This window comes from Perna viridis, chromosome 11 (assembly GCF_037379345.1).
Source record: "Perna viridis isolate PV_CMFRI_1.1 ecotype Kerala chromosome 11, ASM3737934v1, whole genome shotgun sequence".
Lineage (NCBI taxonomy): Eukaryota > Metazoa > Mollusca > Bivalvia > Mytilida > Mytilidae > Perna > Perna viridis.
In genome coordinates this window covers 15166729-15181245 of record NC_142455.1, presented here as the reverse complement: position 1 = coordinate 15181245, position 14517 = coordinate 15166729, and the positions used below count along the sequence as shown (strand labels likewise).

The window sequence follows — 14517 nt, the reverse complement described above, 5'->3', positions numbered from 1 at the left end:
GTAATTCAACCGTTATCTTACTTACTTTTTGTTATGACACAACCAACCACTAAGTCAATTACCTAATTACGGTATCCAGTACTTGGGTCAGACCGATTATTATCTCTATAAACATTTGTTTTCAAAACATCTTTATTGTTTTCGGAGACAAAGAAATACAAAAGCTTTCGATTCTAAAATTTAAATAAACACAACCATGGCAAAGACCTCATATAAATTCAAACCCTTGCGGTTATTCCTTACAAAATGAACGATTTTACAACCAGCAAAAAGTTAACGGATAGGATGAGGGTACAGAGCCTACTAGAAGAAAATAAATTATCTCCCTTTGGTTAATTCAAGTTCTTCCATTTTTTTTTTAAATTAAAAACACACTGCTTTATCTTCCTTTTTAACAAAACAAAAAAAAACAACATATTTTTTTCGCTTACAAACGAAATGAAGAAAGCTATTTCCGTATTCAATCAATATATGTTGAATTAAAGGAGGAGACTATGTTATTGTGCAAGTCATGAATATCGAAATTAATCTGTTAAATGGTCTTGGAAATTAAATTGAAACAACGAAAATGTTCTTTACTTAACTAATTAATCGCGATTTTTAAATAGGGAATTTGAATTACCTTCGCCTATGGGCGCCACCATGATCGGTTCAGGTGTGACGTCGCGAAGTCGGTTTGTAACGTGAAAGTAAATAGGTAATTGATTACGATGTCCGTAGAAATCGCAAATTTTGGACTTTTCCCCTATAATTTCAAGTCAAAAACAAACAGAAGGAGAGATTGAGATACAACATGTAAGCAAATGTCAGAATATTTTGACGAACAACAGGATTTGCAGCTGGAAGACTAGAGTATGTCTGAGGAAAATCTAACGAATAATCTAAGTCGTTCGAGTAACCGTAAGCTTGACATATTTCGGTAATAAGATAAACATGATCGTAGAAATGTTACGGAATATTTTTTGTTTACATATTATTTGCAGTACTTGTATCAGTACCACAACGACTTTGTGACGTCACGAGCAAATCGGAAGATATTTGTTTTTTGTAAAAATAATCATCTTCCTTCAGATGGGATAGTTCTGCATTTATTTCAAAGATTTCGAACTTTTCATAGCCTTGAGTATTTTATAAAAGCTCATTTTGCATTAAAGGGTTTTTTTTGTTTACGAGGGTATGATTTATCATAAGAGCCTAACTTAATGCAAAGGTGGTCTTTCCCTAATAAGTAAAAAACAATTACACCTTGGTGTTTTATTTGACGATATTTGTTTGAGATATTTACTAACCATTTGTTGAGGTTCATATTGTAAAACCTAGTCGGCGACATCTGTTTCCTTCTGTTTAATCTAGATCTGTAGAGTTTTTGTTATAATTGATGAGTTTATATTCAGTGCCGACGTAAATGTGTGTAATTGGCAGTCATGATTTGGTACAGTCACGTATTTTTCCCTGAAAAAAAATCTTTATTTCTAAATATGCATTGGAAAGCTATAAGCAACCACTATTTCCTGTCTCCCGTTTCGGTAAGAAGTGTTTATCAATAAGTTTCGACATAATTATAAACAGGTTTATATAAATGTATCTACTGATCTACTGGAACGGACATAAATGCTAATTGCTAATCACCCTGATGCTGTGACAGTTCAGGATTTCAATCTGAACACTGTGGTCATATTATAATCGGATTCCTATTATCCTTGACGACCGTAAAATTATAAAGTATTTGAAAAAAAATCTAAACATCGTCTTGCTGCTTGAATTGATAGGAAAGAATGTCGCAATACCATCGACGATTCATGACATACTTACTGCAAACAATGAATAAGAAAAGAATAGGCAGTTAAGATCGCTGGGCAATTTCGCCAATAAATTAACTAATATCGTAGATATAACAGTTCAATATCACGAAAAGAACTATATATAACTTTACATTCATATATAAATTCTAAAGTAATGGAAAAGGAATCAGGACAGAAGCCTGTTTTGGCAATGGCAAATAAAATATTGAAATGTTTAAGAACATGACGTGGATATTATACAGAAGAACTTCATAATGAAATAAGTTACTCTAGTACATTTCAATTATCTAATGCTACAGAGGGTGAAGCAACTAAAGAACATCATGAATTAGCTGCTTTGGTGTGTACTAACATCGATCACACCGTTCCGAACTTATGCTAGATGTCAGAATAAAAAAAGCCGTTCAATTCACGTTCATATTCAAGCAAATGTTCTACTGCTTATATTTCTACTTATTAATCACTATTATTAAAGGCTTCGCCATGAATTCTTGCTATATTCGCGACAAAAGCAATGATGTTGAAGTTTTTGAGTGTTAAAAATTCATTTGAAGTATATTATAGACTTCATAACTTTCCAGATTCTGCTGATATTTATGACATTAACCTCCGGCGTACAACGCTGCTACATTAAGGCGACATGGCACAAACACATATTTTTTCAAGTTTTAGTTTAATTTATTTATTACACCAAATATATATATATATATATATATATATATATAAGAATCACACAGTAAATCAACTTTCATCTTTGAACTATGGTGAAGAATATATTTATGATAAATAAATGATTTAATTGGATTGCATAATTAAAAAAAAACGGATTTGTATATATATAATATAATATAATATAATATAATATAATATAATATAATATAATATAATCATATGACTGTTCTCCACATACATTTTTATTTTTTTATTTTTTAATATGAAATTAACATTGGAAACCAATAAAGCTCCTATAACTCGAAATAGAATCAAAAACTGGACACATTATGCTTGTCAATTGGTGTTTCAGTAATTAATTTTAGCAAGATGACATTATCATTAAACTTTCACACTTTCAGGATACCTTTTCTTCTTTTTAAAATATTTATGTACTACTATATGTTGGATTTCTACAAAAACCTATGAGGTTCCAAAAACTCATTGATAGTCTGATCAATTGTGGCTTCGTCTTTCTCCAACGTTATGACCAAATGAAACATACATTGTTTATTCATTTTCAAATATTTTAAGTTTCATTTTTGACGGTACATATTTCTAGAAATGGCGCTAAGAAAGGATCTATAACTTAAATTTGAACAGTACTATTTATTGTACCACATATTCAAGTTGTAGTCTGAAGACGACACGTTAGGTGTTTTAGAATTAGCTTAGGAAAAAGAGTGATATAAATGTACCTGATTTTCACTAACACTGTCACTGACGTACCAATGCAGCTGCTGTTATCTAAACAGAACATTCCTAAATTCAAAAGAACAGATAAATTCCTTACCAATGGAATTATACCTTGAAATTCAAATCTCATCATACATTTTCTACAAGAATCACCGTTTCATACACTTAACAATTTATAACTGCATTTCAAGCATGTAATGTAATATGGCATCATTGATCAAAGGTCCGTACTATAACAGTTAAACTGATGTCTTTAATCAAAGGAACCTGCGAGAAATTGTTGCATTGCATATAATAAATGATATAAATTTTCAAAAAAAGTACTGGCAGAGCAATTCTCAAATTTCTTCGAAAACATATTTTATAATTTTTTGTGTGCATTCAGGAAAGGACATGGCTGTCAAACAACTCTGCTAAAACTTTTGAAAGATTGGAAACTTGCTTTGGAACAAAATCACTTTTTGGATGCTATTCTTATGGATTAGCCTTCCCCACAATATTTTGACATGTAAACTGTCTGCTTCTGGCCTGTCGGAAGAAGCCTGTAATCTGCTTTCATCTTATTTATCAAGTAGAAAACAACAAATAAAGATAGGTGGTATTGTAAGCCAATTGGCAGATATTGAAAAAGGTATACCTCAGCGGTCAATACTGGCCCTCCACTATTTAATGTATCTATCAATGATATTTTTTATTTCATTGAAAAGGATAATCTTTATAATTATGCAGATGACAATACTTTGTCATACTGTTCTTCTAGTTATGATGATCTTGTAAATGTTTTAGAAACAGAAAGTAAAATTTCAATTGATTGGTTTCATGTTAACTGCATGCAGGCTAACCCTGACAAATTTCAGACGATTGCTCTAGGTAAAATTTCTGCTGAAAGGTCTTCTTCTTTTAGAATTGGTGATATTAATGTGACATGTCAAGAGACAGTAAAACTCCTGGGTGTTGATATAGATTTTATGTTAAATTTTGATAGTCATATAAAAAGTATATGTACAAAAGCTGTACAACAGCTGAATATTTTAAAAAGAGTTGTTAGAAATCTTTGTAAACTAAGTAGACTTACTATTATTTCATACATTTATCTTGTCAAATTTTAAATTTTGTCCTCTTTCTTGGCACATTTGTTCAATGGCCAATACAAAGAAAATAGAAAAAATACAAGAAAGAGCATTACGGTATGTGTATTTTGATTATAACTCTTCTTATGAGGATCTTTTAATAAAGGCAAAAATGCCTTCACTACATATTAGGCATGTTAGAGCTATTGCACTAGAAACTTTTAAAATTGTACATGATCAAGCATCACCTGTATTATCCGATTTAATCTGTAAACAAAATCATACTTATAATTCCAGATACAGTAACGTATTACAGATGCCTCATGTAAAAAAAACAACATGGTATGGGAAACAGTCATTTAGGTACGCTGCTCCAGTCATCTGGAACTTTCTTCCCGAAGAGTTCAGACAGTGCTCAAATTTTATTCAATTTAAATCTATGATTTCGAGCTGGGAGGGAAAAAACTGCTCCTGTGTTGCCTGTAAAACATGATTTGTGTTACCATGACTGAAGCAGCGCACCTAAACCAAATTGTTCTCTGTTTATTTTTATTGATGTTTTTGCTTGCTTATCTTGCTTACATTTACGCTACTAGTTACATTAAACAGCTTGTTGCTTGCTTTGCATTTAATTTGCTTATCAGTGCTTGTAAATGTCTTAACTTGTCTTCGTCATATTTTATTTATGTCTCGTTTTATGTATTGTCTTACATATATATGCATGCACTCACTGTTTTATCATTCACTTTATGTCGATTAGAAAAGCTCTTTACGAGCTTATGCTGTTTTGTTACATAAACTTGCCGACCTTAAATAAAGCTTATTTGATTTGAATAAATATATAAGAACTAGTGGGAAGGACATGTAACAAAAACGTATAAAATTAAAATTGAGTGAAAAAAGGAATATGATTGCAGTATAAAGGCAATTCGGTATGATACGGAAAAATGTTTCACCCGATCCTGGGCATCATCCGTATATTGTTTCTATTTCAAGTCAATATAACGTCATTGTCTCTTTAATGTTTTTTTTGAGAATTTATTTTGCCTCGAACGAACGAATATATAATGAATATATAGAATCATATGTTTCAGACTAGTTTGAAAATATGCAACCAAATACATGGTTAAAAAAACAAACAAACAAGCAAACAAAGAAACACTGGCCACAAGTTTACTATTGATGAAATTTTGTTTGTAAATTCGTATTTTGCAAGGTGACGTCATCATTTAACATTTAACTTTTTCCAATGATACAAGATCAGCTGTAATTAATATAACTAAAAAGAGCATTTCATTTAGAAAAAAAATAAATAGAAAAGATAAGGTTCTTACCAGTGGAACACTGAAATGCAGTTGTCATGTTATATAATCTAAAAAAAGAATCACCCACGTGGTTTATCCCAGATTTCTCATACATTGATATAACTGCATTTCAAGTGTACAATTTGATGTTACATTATTGAACAAAGTTCTGTACTAAATCAGGAACATTAAATTGATATCTTTCATCAAAGGCACCTGCACGAACTTTTTGCACCGTGTATTATATATAACAGTGGAGAAAATGTAACAAATTTCTGTCATATAACTAGAACGTTAAATTGATGCTTTAAAACTAAGGAAACTGTGTGAAATTCTTTTTTCCCAATGGTAAAAAACTGATTAATGTACATATCATTCAGCCAGTAAGAGTTATATTTCTCAATAATTGCTTTAGTTAGGAGATAATTGTGTTGTAATTTAAAAAAAAAATTGAGTCATCAATCTTGGATTTGATGGTGGCAAACTGATTTAACTGGCGACACGTAACTACAATGAAGCCTGTAAACGGAATTTATCAGCGTTAAATATAGATTGAAGCCGTTACTATGCAAGCTCCATTATAATGCAACTGTTTAATTGATCTGTTTAATTTGATGTTATCCAATGAAATGCATTGTTCCAACGAAAGTTGCACTATGATTGGCATATGTGTAAACACCACGGTACAATAGACTCCAATGTCCATTTGTATCAATCACTGCAGATGAACCTTCTGAAATTATCGAGCATCACCATAGACTTATGTTGTTTTACAACGTCAATAAAAAACGCATATAAGTTGTGCACGAGTGAATGATTGATTTTATTTTTGGTTATATTAGACTAATTACAAAGATTGTGAGGCGCCTGAAAAATATTTCAACTGCAAGTATTTTTATTTTCTTCTAAGTATCCTGTAAGATTTAGAACGCATAAATTTTTCATTTCATTTAATAATATGGTTTTCTGTATGAACTTTATTATTAAAGTGCTCTTCCATTTTCGTTTTTCATAACTATTTGATGATTATAAGTATCAGTCTTTGTAAGAATCATTCAAATTCGCCAATATTGTATACACCTAAAATAAAGGCTACACAAATATTTTTTGTTATTAAGTAGCTTTGTGGGTCTTTATGCTGAAATGTATTATTATTCATTCTTATTTGTCTGCTTGCAGGAGATAATTCTCATTGAAAATCATATTTTACAATTATAGCTTTTTTGTGGGTTGATACGATGACATATCGACCTAACAAAAACATATTGACCGAGGACACATCGTATTGACTTGCTGGAAATGCTACAATTGTTATATAATTAATTTCAAATTTTATCCAAATTTCAGTTTTCTTCCACAAATATGAAAGTGTTAAGGAACAACATATCGACTTTGTCCCAATCATAAAAACAGTCACATGTCAGTGTTCAGGATTCTGACATACTGATTTGATCATTTTATCTTTGACATACTATAGATGATTTATTCTTTCCTACTTTCTCATGAATTGATTGAAAACAAACCGACTTCATAGATTTTTTTTCAATAATAAACAAAGAAAACACCATGAAACATTTTAAATGTCAAATTTGAAGGCTGGTGAAAATTAAATTGTCAGTTTTCATTAAATTGTAATTGAAAGTAACATTATTACAGTTATTTAGAACTGACAAGGGAAACAAGGTATTCCTCCCCATCTCCATATGATTAGGTGCATGTGCAGGCACAGTTTGCGGTTTCAGTTTCGGGATATCATTTTTTCATATCGTCAGTGCTATCATTATTAAACAGTATATCGTTCAAGAGACAATATTGTGATCCCGTAAGTGGTTGCAGTGTGAAATTGTCATTTTAGTTTCGTTGACAGGAGAATCGGAATTAATAGGAATATTGTTTTGTTTTAAGCATAGGAAGTCGATAAATTCAAATATTGAGCTTGTTTTCGACATTGTTCTTTTACACACAGTTTTTTTAATGATTTTTCAGACGTAGTTTTTTTGTTTTTGTTTTTTTTTTGTACTGTTTGACTAATGTAGGAATTTAATGCATATTCAGACTTGTAACACTCATAATATGGCGGCTTTGAAATTGAAATTATCACATTTGGGGTGTAGACAGCGAATGTAGTTTACAAAGGACCGCACAGGACATCAGTTACTCCCTTAAAAATAGGAAGGAATTGAAATATTATATGAACAAGTTGATATGTCGTCAATTGTGCAAAAATACAGAAGCTAAAAACAAGAGTAACGAACAATTCAAAGATATTGCCACATTTTGTGACGGTGTAGAAATGTAATTGATATGTATTGTACTTTATTAAAATGTTTGTTGACTTTTTAAAAGTGCACATCAAGTAAAATTTATGTATTTCTAAATATTTTATATGTTGTTGATCCATGCTGTATCAACATCCATTTTGTCGTTTTCAAAATAATTATAGAAACATAATTTAGGTGCCAAAAGATACATAATGTATATAAAATTATTAGGTTACGATACAAAGTTCATTACCTTTAATTTTTATACATTCGTCCATCTGAACTGTTCTCATCATCCATTTGGTCGCTTCGTCTCGCGTTTTGTATACATCTATATATACATATAATGCTCCCTCTGCTTCTTTCATTCCAGCAAAGTCCTCCTGTGTTAAGTATGCTAGATTTAAAGACTATGGCGCCCGGATTGCGATGTCAGTTGCGATTCAGACATGACCGAAGTAAGCATCACGTCTGCTTCAAGTGCAAGTTCCAGACATCCTAATTTATGGCAAATGATAGAAACTAATAAAATATGTGTTTTTATGGTTGATGACATCATTGCTTTGAAGCTATATTTTACTCATTTTGAGCTATTTCGGAATACATTGCATGTTAATTTTGGCTTGTTTTCTATGGGAAAACATATAGGTTTACACTAAATACATTTACACACATGTGCGTGACATCAAACTTTATTTCAACACACTGTACATGTTCCTTATCTGAGGTTTTGCAAATACAGTTAACTTTTATTGACATATTAATAAGCAAAAAAGAATTCTTTCAAGATTTTAAAGTACTTTTCAGTCTTAGAATCAGGCCAAAATGTGCATAAGGTGTTGCTAATAAAGAACAAACCTCAAGGAGATTCAATTCCTAAGTATTTATACCTCATAGCTTCCAGAAATAACCATGAAATTGTTTGTAAAGGTTGGCATTTAAATATATTGATAAGTCAGATTTATTTAAAATGTACTATAGCAAAAATGGCGGGAAAATGTTCCCGTACTTTTGCCATATATAAGCAATAAAAATATCTTCGTCACTGATGCTTCAGTATAAATTTTAAGATCTTTTCGGTTGTTTTCCTGATGTATTGAATGAAGTTCAAGCAAACAAATCGAAAATGGAGAAAATATGTTGTGCGTGATTCTCACACAAAATGGTACTTAAAGTACCAGCACCCCTTTTACATGAGAAGAGTGAGTGGATACATTGTATTTGTAAAGCTAGATTTAGGACGGACGATTGGCTGTAAAAGTATTTTTGCAAATTGTTAATATACGTATGTTGAAAAATATTACTAGAATTCAATAAATGTGCCTTGTTAGTATTAATGAAAGCAGCTACATAGCAGTCAGTTTATTTTTCTTTTCCTTCCGCCTGTTGTACGATAATGTATTTCAAGAAAATTATATAAATCTGATTATAGAATTATATATACTGAAACAAATATAGCGGCTGTACTGCTAGGGAGGCGGAAAAGTATTACGTCTCTTCAATGATTTTTTGTGCATAATTTGCAGATTTGCATTACTTATTTCACAATTATTCCAATTCTGTAATGCACGGAATATGAAATAATCTATATGGACGGTGTAAAATATGAAAGAAACTAAATCATTTAATAATTGAAGAATTACATTGTCTTATTTATGTATTTTTTTGTTTAAGAATGTCCTTATATTTCTTCAGAAATCATAACTGTACATTCGAAATTTGACATAAAGTTTATAGGACAAAAGATATGTTGTAGTTGTATGTCACCGAAGTTTAAGACTTTAAAAATTAAACCTAAAGTCTGTAAATCGTAAAAAAATTTGACAAACCTACTTATTCAAATACATTTAAATCTTTGAATGAAAAAATGATTTCATTTGTTTTCATGGCATTTGTGGGGGGAAAATAAAATATCAGGATAACATACAATCTAAGTGAGGAATGAGGTTGTTTTTTTTTCTTTTTTTATTTCCCATATTTGAAAGGAAGTGCTGTTTTACGCAGCTATTAATATCAATTCTCTGTAAGCATCAAAAGGATCCTAAAATGTTGGCCACGGTCATGTTACAGATTTCATTGAAATTATGCCTATATGTCAAGTACATATAACTATTAAGAAATATGCAATAAAATTTTCAATTGGTGTTTGGTTTCCATGGTTACGGCATTGGTTTGAAATTTATAGATATTTCATGTTGGAAAACTATGAAAATTGTTGTTGTTGCTGGTTGGCGTTTAACGTCCGAGCAGGAATACTTCAGCTTTATGCAGACGATGAACATGAAATAAATCATAAAATGAACAGATTTTGATTGCCACTAGAAAAAAGGCGGGATGGGTAAGGTCGGGTAATTTAGCCTCCTGTGGCGGAGCGTAAAGATTCCTACTCCTAATACGGTGCACCACTATGGTTTGCGGTCAGGTTTTCCGTATTATAGTCTGACAACCCTTGCATGTAACATACCCGGGATACGCCATTCCACCACCTGGGGCACACATCCCTGTTTGGGGGTATATACACATGTAGGTATCACTCCGTCTGTCCGTCTGTCTGTCTGTCCACATTTCGTACAAGGGCAATTCCTCATTAATCACTCAAGGGATTTAGATTAAACTTTATAGATATAATGAAATATTTAGATGTGAATGAAGGAATATAGTTACTAATAGAAAACTCCAAAGGAAGATAAAAATAGATTATTATTCAGTCCTAAGGGGATTACAAGATTTGTCCACTCAAAATTAAATTTTAGATTAAACAATTTAACTTCCACAAATGGAGGTAAATCCAGTAAAGGTTAAAATTTTCCGGACTTCATGGCTTCTTCCAATATTATTTCATTTCAAGAAAATAGGAAATAAATGGTACAAAAATAAGCACTGCTTAATTAGACTGAAAAGGTACACATATTTTAAATATTTTTCCCCATTCTTTATATTGATATGGAATAATGGTAAATTGTACTAAAGTATTAAAGTCAATTGGTCTGTGATTTGAAACGAGACATAATGTAAAGTTTACTGAAGATGTATATCATCAAGGTATTTTACTGCTCAAATAGAACAGTATTGTAGCAGTGTAACAAGCTAAAAAAGCACAAAAAATGACCGATTTGAAAAACTAATTTGTGCATTATTAATAAGGTATATTTTCATAGTTTTGTTTTAGAAAATTATGTAGATGTATTTTTAATTCATAAGCTACTTTGAACAATGCTCATAAAACATGCTTAGTGCTATATGCCCTTCCAAATAATCTTTGTGGAGACTTAAAGGACTAGGCACAATAAGATCCATAACTGTCTCCACCAAATTAGATATTTAACATGAAGGTTTTTTTCTGTTTAGAAGGTGAAATGAAATATTTAGCATGTTCATATTGAAATTATCAAGCATATTATTTATTGATGATTGAACATATGTCATAATTTGATAAATCGGTGAATTTTTTTAGTTAAATATAGCAAAATTTGACACTTTTTGGAACATTTTTTTTCGATTTTTGAGTGCCTCATATAACTTGACCCACAAATATTGTGTAGGATTTCTCGATATTACTTTGATAGGAGTACAGATCAGTTAAGAAATTCCTGGGTCTTATTGGTGGAGACCTTTAAAGAACAACATAAGCATTGAATATTGGCATTTTTCCCAATTGTTTTTTAAACAGGTTTAAGGCTTCTATATAATTGAAATTTGATGAATTTGTGAACATCAAAAACCATTTAAAAAAAATGTCAGTGTATATCACATAGTTGTCATTTACTTTAAACTTTCTTTTGTTAAATATGAGGCCATATATAGCCCTTATGGTACCTTATCCTTTCAAAATGTCAGAGGTGACTATCATCTAATGAGTAAATTGTTGTTTATTTTGTGTTTATGATTGTAATAATAATATTTAGTGAACAAATACATGCAGAAAATGTAATAGATGCTGTCTACATATTTTGCCCCAATTCCAGGTATAACACCAACCAAGCTGTAATTGTAGACGGCTCTGTCATGTTTGCCAAAACTTTTGAAAGTTCGGATACATATGTGTATAGGTTGATATCCACAAATATTAAGACTGGATGCCTTAAGAAGATATGGGATGCGCAAAAACAGTCCTTTTCAGCAAAATTGACAATTGCTCATTTATGCGATATGTGCTATTTTTAGTAACTGTGAAATGGAAAAAAAATAACAAGTATTACATTCCTTTGTTTATGTTATTTTTAACCTTTGATGATAAAGCATCAAAATCAATTGTTTGATTAAAGTCATCTTTTTTATCAAAATACAAATTTTCAGTGATTTTCAGTGTGTTGGCAGGCTGGTTGCTGAGCGAAATGAGGGACCTTGGTTACTATGTTATCTATACACCATAGTAGCTTGATTTTATTTTTTTTTCACTTTGGTGAGTAACTATGAGCTATACACTAACAACACAAGCAATATCAGCTTAATTTTGAATCTTGGCCTGGCCATTGATTCTTTGATGCTTATAGAGAATTGATATTAAGCTGTAAATGTAACGGAAACACACATATATTTTTGTAGTTATTGTCCAATTCTTTGTTAAAATTTTCCTTCTCATAAAAAACAGATTGTAGGGACTATTTTTCTGGACATGTAGTTTTGCCAAATTGTTCTATTAACTTGACAGGCAATTCAACAACCCGTACTTAAATTATAAATGACAACTGAAATCTGGCGACTAAAGTTAGATTCAAACGCAGACTTTATCCTAGTTTAAATCAATTTATTGACATAATAAAACTATCGAAAACGCAATCTTAAATAGTAAACTTCGATAATGATTCCTTATACAGACCAATCTCCTCCACCCCAGATAGAATGAACATCCAGATATCACAAAGTCTGACGCTTGTATAGTAACCACGATAAGTTCTTGTTTTTTTTTTGTTTTTTTTTATTTATACAGTCATTCATATGAAATAAATTAGATCTTGTATGCACGATCAGTTTCCGGCCGGTCATCGATCAGTTTCACCGGTGATCGCATCATGTGACCACAGAGCGGTCATTGTATTTTACGCTTTTTATTGTTTTCTTTGTCAATTTTACACATAGTTATATAATGTAATATATTTAAACATCGATTCATAATTGTTATTTTACATGTTTTTGAATTTCAAACAGATCTAAAGTCATTTTGCATAACAAAACTGCGATCAGATCGGTCACCGGTCATAGGTCATCGATCTGTCAGCGATCAATCAGTCAACGGTCATCGATCCGTCAAAGCGTTGCGCGGATTGGTTCAGGGACTGCGCAGTGAATCCACTGGAAAAATAAAAACAAATACGGTTCGTTGATTAGTCACGATTTCAGCTTACATAATCTGATGTCTAAATGGGTGTATTAAAAGAGCAGCGAACGAACATTGGACATTGGGCACAATACTGTGTCGTCGGAGTCTACAATGAAATTGTACACAGCTTTTTTTGTTTATGAAATCATCTCATATGTCAGAAACAGTAAGTGTTACAAACCCAATTCAACATAAATATAATATGACGTCAGAGTGAAATGTTTTGGCCTGACCTGTTGCTTGCAATATACACTCACAGCCGAAAACAGATTGAACATGATTATGACCATCATGATTACCGTATTTTTGGGACAGCAGAATGTCAAACGTACACGATGGCAATTACGATCATAACCTATGTGACTTTGTAATTGGTGACTCGCGCCCCAGCGCCTAAACGCAAAATCTTGAGCTGGCGCAATTATATTAGAAGCAAAGGATACAACAAGCACGAATTGAATACAGTGACCTTTTGGTCCAATAAGGCTTATGTATGCAAATAGTGGATACACAAGGTACTGTTACTTACACTTGATTCATTGAAGACTCTTTGTCAATTGCTTTCAAAGTTGAACATGCATTACCTCTTTAGGTGTAAGTCCTATATACATTATAACTTAAAGTGTATAAACTCATTTTTTATTCGTTATTGATTCATTTGAAATATAACGGGTGCCGCTGACGGAGCAGGATAGCTTTCCGTTCCAAAGCACTTTTTGTTACTCCCGTTTTTATTTGTGGGATTTCATATTGCTAGCGCTTTATGTTTTTTGTAAAATATTGTTTCCCGAATATTCAGATTTTATGCATAACATTTTTATTCGGTTCGCTACATTGTGTATTTAGATTGTCTCTGTTTCTTCCATATTTGAATCATACCACTTCCGACGGTTCGGTATTTGTTTTGCCGATATAAATTCGTTAAGAGAGAATAACTGTTAGCGCCTTGTTACATTTTCGATTGAACACTCAATAACAGTTTCTCGTTTTTTTTTATCAAATACATGTGCAATCGTTATCTTTTTACAGTTGATGTCCCACCAAACTATCGAATTGAGAAAGCCAATACTAATGAGGGTTACACAAATGTACATCAGTTAACGAAATAAATATTCGTTTTTTAAATCCACTATTTTTATCATTGGTATTTTTGTATTTATTGCACTTAATCACACACGTAGTGAAAGTTCTACATACTGTGAAAGTATTTTTCGTGGGGTACCAATTTTCGTGGTTTGGTTCCCAACAAAAATGTGAATTTAATAGATGTGTATACTGAAAACCTCAATATCACGCATTCAAAAATCCACGAACTAGTGTTTTCCCTAAATAGTTATATATCATAATAATTTG

The 14517-nt window shown here is 31.5% G+C and overlaps 1 long non-coding RNA gene across 2 annotated transcripts; it reads left to right on the top strand.

The window, feature by feature from the left end:
• The first annotated feature begins 1326 nt into the window (after positions 1-1326).
• Positions 1327-14261, top strand: LOC148603084 (uncharacterized). Of its 2 annotated transcripts, none has more exons than XR_015916833.1 (3): positions 1327-1526; positions 4577-4621; positions 14194-14261. It is a non-coding gene; the product is annotated as an uncharacterized LOC148603084 (long non-coding RNA). The 2 variants fall into 2 exon arrangements; XR_015916832.1 differs by lacking the exon at positions 14194-14261 and adding an exon at positions 8218-8387.
• The last annotated feature ends 256 nt before the right edge of the window (positions 14262-14517 follow it).